This window comes from Myotis davidii, unplaced genomic scaffold (genome assembly GCF_000327345.1).
Source record: "Myotis davidii unplaced genomic scaffold, ASM32734v1 scaffold119, whole genome shotgun sequence".
NCBI lineage: Eukaryota > Metazoa > Chordata > Mammalia > Chiroptera > Vespertilionidae > Myotis > Myotis davidii.
This window is the reverse complement of record NW_006290676.1, coordinates 755738-763393: the sequence shown is the minus strand read 5'-3', so window position 1 is coordinate 763393 and position 7656 is coordinate 755738. Positions and strand designations below refer to the sequence as shown.

The window sequence follows — 7656 nt, the reverse complement described above, 5'->3', positions numbered from 1 at the left end:
GAACCTTGGCTTCCTCCATCACTGGAGCAAGCAAGCCTCCTGTTCACTTCAGCTGCCTGGCTGCCAGCAGCCATCTTGGTTGGCAGTTAATTTGCATATTGCCCTCATTAGCCAATGGGAAGCGTGTCAGAGATATGGTTATTTACCATGTTTGTCTATTATTAGATAGGATGTTCTCAAGTGTCTAGAACAGTGGTTGGCAAACTCATTAGTCAACAGAGCCAAATATCAACAGTACAGATTGAAATTTATTTTGAGAGCCAAATTTTTTAAACTTAAACTATATAGGTAGGTATATTCAACTTTAAATTCAACTTTAAATTCACGGTTTTCATCTTCCATTTTTCTTTGCTTTTTCTTTGTAGCCACCTCAAACAGGGCACCTGAAAAAATGTTTCATTTTATAATAATAAAGCCACCAACACAAAAGAATTACAATTATTAAATTGACGACAAAAATACCTGTAGGATTTGCAGCTGGTTGGAAAAATACAGGTAACTTTATGCTTTGAGTAGGTACTTTTGTCACTTGCGTGCGATTTGCGGACACGATTAGTACTAACCACTGCACAATGAGACTGCTGACTGACTGGCTCACTCAACTCCTGCATGAATAGCGCATGCCTCCCCCGCGCTGTGTATCCCGTGGCCCGCCTGCACTGCATCTCCCTCCCATTGACCAACTGACATCCCCCACTTCTTCTAACGCCACTTCTTCAAAATAGACTCACCCAGGCCGAATACCGACTTCTGTGCATGGGCCACAAAGTTTCAATCGCACTGTATGTGTGTGCCCGCAAGTGGTATTTTGTTGAAGAGCCACACTCAAGGGGCCAAAGAGCTGCATGTGGCTTGCGAGCCGCGGTTTGCCGACCACTGGTCTAGAACTTTGGTGCTTAACATTTGGGAAAAATTAAATAATAATAATATATAGAAATCAGAAATAATTTCACTGAATTCTTTAGACACCAACTCAAAAATTTATTATTCATTTTAAAAAGATAAAGTTGTATGAGATAAAAATTTATTGGTTTGGCAAGCTAGCATATATTGTTAATATTTTACAACATAATAAAGTGAAGACTGGCTGCATTGGGGTAAATATTTCATAATATGATTGAGTTTAAAAATATAATTTAAATACCTTATTGAATGATGAATGCAAAATCTGAAGAAAAATATCACAAGATTTTTATGTATCAGTTTTATCCAGCGAATCTTTAAAAACTTAGTAGTGGGAAAGAGAGTTTAAAAAAATGCCCAGGCTCTACTTCTTTTTTTTTTAAAATACATTTTTTCATTGATTTTAAAGAAGGAAGAGGGAGAGAGAGAAACATCAATGATGAGAGAGAATCATTGATCTGCTGCCTCCTGCACGCCCCCCACTGGGGATCGAGCCCACAACCTGGGCATGTGCCCTTGACTGGAACCAAATCTGGGACCCTTCAGTCTGCAGACCGACGCTCTATCAGCCGAGCCAAACTGGCTAGGACAAGCCCAGTCACATTTAAAAGAACCAGCATCACCATCATCTCTTGCTTCATCTACTCAGAGAATCTTTTCTTTCCAGTGAGGACATATCCTAGAGATTTTTTAAAAGCTGAAAAAATCCTTTAAATATGTGGGGGAAAGAGACATTTTAAGCATTCTACATTCTCTACTCTCTTCCCAGAGGCTTCTCCATAAAGAGGAATGAACATTTTATAATTTTTAGGAGGTGAAAAACTAGACATTACTCTGAATGATGCCACTACATGTCCCTAAATTCAGAACATCCTGCACAGGCTGTGTACCTGGTGATAGCCTCACCCATCACTCTCTCAAAAATAAGCATAGGGGCTCAAGGCAGATGGTCAACATGGCAAGTGCTCTAAGTCTTCTGCTGGGCCACGTGTCCGTAGGTTTGTGACCCAGGGGGTGGCAGGCTCGGAATCTACCAGCTGTGAGCCAGACCATGATTCTGACTGGGAACCAGAGGAGTGGGAGCTGCAGGAGATGGAGAGGTACCTGCTCCTTCCCGGCCCTCAGCCTGAAGAGCCTTGCAACCACGTGCTACAGGCCACAGCCCTGGGCAGTGGGCATCCTGCTGCCCCTGCTGCATTCGCAGTGGCCCTTGCTTCCCCCCTTATCAGAGGCACAGGGGCAGGTGGTCAGCTCCCTTGTGATAAGGAATTTTCAGACTGGAACACTCGGTGTTCTCCTGGGTAGGATGGCTTCCCTGGCTCTGTCCATTGGAGTTGAGGAATGAAACCACGAAGGGAAGATGGTATAGCAAAGGTGGAAATTTACTGAAGAATAAGCACAGACTCCCACGTGGGGTGGGAGAAAGAGTCCCACTAAGTCCCTCCTTCCAGGTTTATAAAGGCCACAAATCCCTGTGTGCTGATACCCCCTCTGATTGGTCAATATTCCCTTTGATGTAGTCACTACAGCAACTCCTGAATTCAAGTCTCACTTGAGGTTCCCTTCTTCCTCTCCCTTATTGTTCTTCCATTCCCTCTGGACTCTTCTTGCTCCCCCTTTGAATGAGGGGCTGCCTTCCCTTTATTGTGTAAATGTGTACCTTTTGCTACTCCCAGCTTCCTTGTCTTATGGAAATATATCCTTTTGCAACTCTGTAGCCCTGTGTTTTTTCCATGGACCCCTTAATTTTTAAAATTTCCTAAACCTGCCTATTCCCCACTAAAAATTCCTTTCACTTGGGAACACTGGTCTCTTGCTTTAGCCCAAGATGCTTCAACCACCCGTGTTGCTTCCATGCATGGCTTCTGCCATTGGTTCTCTCCCCCAGTGCCCTGAAACAACAGAAAAAAGCCATCTGTCCCAAGCAGATCCTGGGAAAGGGTCTGGGGTATTTATCTAAGGCATTCCTTGAGATAAACTTTAACTGTGTAGGTGTGGGACATTCAAGTAGTTGCTAGTGAAGAGGCTACTCTACACAAGCAGGACCAAGGGGGCAGGCTTAGAACCAAAACAGAGACCAGAAGCTTTAATTTAACTTTTAAGTGTATGCAAAATAATTCAATTAACTGTTGGAGGAATTACAACACATGAAACATATGCAGTTGCAAATCACACAGCATTTTCTTACTCACACAATTCCTGGTGCTGCGGGTACAGGCTTAAGTGGGGGGGATTTCAGTAGTGCTGTCCTTGGGGATCCGGCAGTTAGGCTGGTCTGTCCGGATGCAGGGGGCCGTTGTTCCTCACCTGAGAACTCGATCGCATCTCAATCGGGTGTTACTAGCTGTTCTTCTGTTGTCTGGCAGAGAGAGGAGCGTGGAGTGGTGTCATTTGCCAGATGAGGACGGGCCTTTGTGGCTGTCTCAACAGACGAGCACCAGGCTGGTTGGGAACCCCACTTTTAAAGCTTGCACCCCATTTGCAGTAGTCTAGGTGGCTATCAGTGAATTACGTCAATGCACACATGTTTATCTCAAACAGGGCGAGGGGCTACATGTGGTTATCTAGGGAGAGTACATCACTCATTCAGATGGTTACTTTGACAAGTTACTCTGAGTTTTTTACTGAAGTTCAAATCCTTATCTATGAGGGACACAAGCTTCAGGGCAGTGAGGAATGTGTTCTTAATATCACGCTTTAAGTTTTAAGGAAAGTTAGCGCAAACATTTAAAAACATTTCTTAGACATTTTCCAGGCATCCTCAAAGCATTTTTAAAGCATTTTTAAACATTTTTACAAATTACTACACTATCCTGTTCCAGAACACGCGGAGGCAAATGGAGCCATGAGGGGCCCCGCCCAGGACTGATGCGGGAAGCCAAGGAGCACACCTGGTATTTACAGGAAGAATTTCCAGAGTCTCGGTCAGTTCCCAGAATGGCTGAAGGCTTTGATGTTAGTACAATCTGATCAGAAGGGTTTTAAAAGAGCAAGTTTATACCCACATTGGAGCAGAAACTGAAGCAGGATCAAAAAGTTCTTAAGAAAGCTGGGCTTGCCCACTCGCTCCGCCAGCTTCCAGGCCCTGGGGTACCTGGAAGCTGCTTTCTGCAGGCCACCCTGTGTCAGGAGATGAAGCCTCATCCCAAGGTCAAGTTGACAGCACAGTTTTGAAGGTGATAGAACTAAATACTCAGAATACAAACACTCCGAGGAGACAGAAGGGAAGGAAAAAAGGAGTCCAGAGCCCGGAGAAGGAAAGCTGTGTGCCTGTTGCTGCAGCCCAAGGTCATCAGAGAGAGCAGCAGAAGTACTCCACCAGGGATTGTGAGGGCACCAGAGGCACTGACAGTGATGGATTGCCAAGTGCAAAGAAGCTGGAATAGTTGAAGGCAAAAGAACTGGGTGACCAGAACTTCAGCAGCAGGTAGTGCAGAGGGGGCGCGAGTTCTTTGATGACAATGAGAACTTCCTGTACAGCATTTGAACTGGAGCCTGGCTTGTGGAGATGTCATGAAAACATAGCTGAGCAAATATATTTGAGCTGCCTGGATTTCTGTGTATGGATTATCCACACATGCCTGTGTCGCATGTACTAAGAGTTTGTTGTACTTGCAATATGTGTTTGGGAGGAATTGAAAAGTTTTCCTTCTGACATCATTTACTTCTTGATTAATGAACACTAACAGTTCTGGAGCTGTTTAGTCAATTGGTTGTATTCATTAGGTGCAAAATAAAGCGAAATGTAGCAAAAAATAAAATAAATAAGTATAGGACCTAGGCAAGTGTATAGATTTGGATGACAAGGGGGCTGCCTTGAAATCTAGGACAAAGTTTCCCTCCACTGGGCACCTCTATGACTGGAGGCTTATCTCACCCAGGTGAGGTGTAATGCACCTTTGTAAGGCCCTATGGTGGGGTGGGGTAGGCAGAAAAGGCTGTGGGAAAGACAGGACCATAGCTATGCAGGTTTGCTCTCAGGCAGGTAGGTGCTTGTTAGGAGAGTTCACTTAGAAATGGGGATCTGAGCATCAGTCCCTTTAACACTACTTGTGCTCTGTTCCTTTTGGAGAATCTCTATGTATCTGTGATCACTTCCGTTTGATTTAGGCCACACATCTGGATGACAAGCAAAATAGTCCACCGTCCACCTGTATCCCATTTCCTAGATGTTTGGTTTCTTACGGACATAATCTGAATCTAACCTAGCCCTGTTTTTAAAAAATAGTCAATGTGAAATATTTCAGATATATACAACAAATCTTGAGCTATCACCCATCTTCAATAATCAAGAACACATGGATACTTTTTATGTGCACCTTCCACCCAGCCTTCCCACTGGGTAATGTTGAAGCAAATTCTAGACATCATATATCATTTCACTTCTAAATAATTCTTATGTATTATATAATTTTAAAAACATGTAACAATACTATTATCTCACCTAAAAATTTTTAATATCAAATATAGCCAATCAGCAATCAAGTTTCCCCAACTGTGTCATAATTAAAAAAAATAGTTGGCTTGAAATTGAATCCAAATATGATCTACATATTCCATTTGGTTATTATATCTCTTTGTTATTTAATTTATACATTTCCCCTCTTTTTTCCCCCTGAAGATGTTTTTGTTGAAGAAATGGATTATTTTTCTGATTTCACTCACATCATGTTATTAAAATATACCTTGTTTCATGTATTTTCTGTAATCTGACATTCCAAAAACGTCATCAGATTCAGGTTGAATATTTTTGCAAAAATATGTAACGGGTCATATTGTATATGTCCATCCAGTGCATCATACCTGATGGTTCCTCTTTTTGAGCTATGAATGAAAATTTCTGGTCACCACCTGAGTGCATTATTTAACCAGGGACTCGCAAACCAGTGACATCCTAATTCTTATATTTCTTCCTTTTCCTAACTGGAATACATGTGTAGAGAGAAACTTTTCTTCACTGACTATTTGGTGACACAGAAGTACAGTTTTTAAAGGAGAATACTCAGCTCTTTAAAAAATGAATTAAAAATTAATGAATTTCCAATTGTTATTTTTTTAAAATCTCATTTTAGTCCTCTCATAGATTCATCCTAAGATGAAGGATTGTTTCTCTTCAGGGAATCTGGAAATTAAATGATTTCTGGCCCTTAGGTTATTTTTATTTTATTTTTTTACTTTGCCATATTTTTTAAAATTAACTTCATTGGAGTGACATTATTCAACATGAACATATAGGTTTCAGATGTGGGTTTCTATGTTACAAGATCTGTGTATTGCACCATGTGCTTACTACTCAAAGTCAAATCTCCTGTCACCTTAGGATCTCCTCTATCCCACCCCTTCTCTCTGGCAACCACCACTCTGTTGTTTGTGTTCATAAGTTCAGGTTTATATCCCACATATGAGTGAAATCATATGGTTCTTAGCTTTTTCTGACTGGCTTATTTCCGTAATCAAACCTGAGCCCCTTCAGTCCATAGGCCGACTATCCACTGAGCCAAACCGGCCAGGCTCTACTCTTAATTCTTTGAGGAATCGCCAGACTGTTTCCCATAGTGGTTGTACCAGTCTATATTCCCACCAGCAGTGGATGAGGGTTCCCTTTTCCCCACTACAACCTCTCCAACACTTGTTATTGCTTATCTTGTTGATAATGGTCACTCTAACAGGTGTGAGGTGGTATCTCATTGTACTTTTTATTTGCATTTCCCTAGTTGTCGGTGAAGTTGAACATCTTTTCATATACCTACTGGCTGTTTGTATGTCTTCTTTAGAAAGGTGTAGTTTCAGGTTCTCTGCCCACTTTTCAATTGGGTTGTTTGTTTGGTGTTGAGTTTTATGAGCTCTTTACATAGTTTGGAAATTAAACCTTTGTTGGAGATACTGTTTGTAAATATCATCTTCCAGCTGGTTGTCTGTCTATTTGTTTTGTTGTTAGTTTGTTGTGTTGTGTTTTTTTGAGATCATATAGTTTATTCTAACCTTGCAGATGAGGATACAGACAGAGATTATAGGAATTTTTCAAAGGCATAGAGTCAAGTAGTAGCAGAGCCAAGGTTAGAACTTGCATTTCCCTTTTTATTTGTTCTTTAGTTTAAAGTATTACATGTAGTATTACATATCTCTCCTTTTCCCCCCATTGACCTCTTTCTGGCCACTCACTCACCCCAACACATGCTCTCACGCCCCTAGTGTCTGTGTCCATTGATTATGTTTATATGCATGCATACAAGTCCTTTGATCTCTAACCCCACACTTTTCCACTCCCCTGCCTTCCCTCTGAAGTTAGACAGTCGATTCGATGCTTCTCTGTCTCTGGATCTATTTATTTCATTAAGTCTTTATTGTTTAGATTATTACAGTTGTTCCTCTTTTTTCCTCCCATAGCTCCCCTTTAACCGGTTCCCACCCCACCCTCTGCCCTTACCACCCCCCCACACTGTCCTCATCCATAGGTGAATTTTTGTCCAGACTCTTCCCGCATCCCCTTACACCTCTTTGCCCCCTGAGAATAGTCCACTCCCTTTCTATACCCCTGATACTATTATATTCACCAGTTTATTCTGTTCATCAGACTATTTATTCACTTGATTTCTAGATTCACTTGTTGATAGATATGTGTTTGTTGTTCATAATGTGTATCTTTACCTTTTTCTTCTTCTTCCTCTTCTTAAAGGATACCTTTCAGCATTTCATATAATACTGGTTTGGTGGTGATGAACTCCTTTAGCTTTTTCTTATCTGTGAAGCTCT

General features: G+C 41.6%; 1 protein-coding gene and 1 pseudogene across 1 annotated transcript in view; both read left to right on the top strand.

Moving 5' to 3' along the window:
• Positions 1-7656, top strand: part of TEX26 (testis expressed 26) — a 47514-nt gene that overhangs the window by 9175 nt on the left and 30683 nt on the right. The window lies entirely within an intron of this gene.
• LOC102770179 lies at positions 1859-4472 on the top strand (annotated as a pseudogene).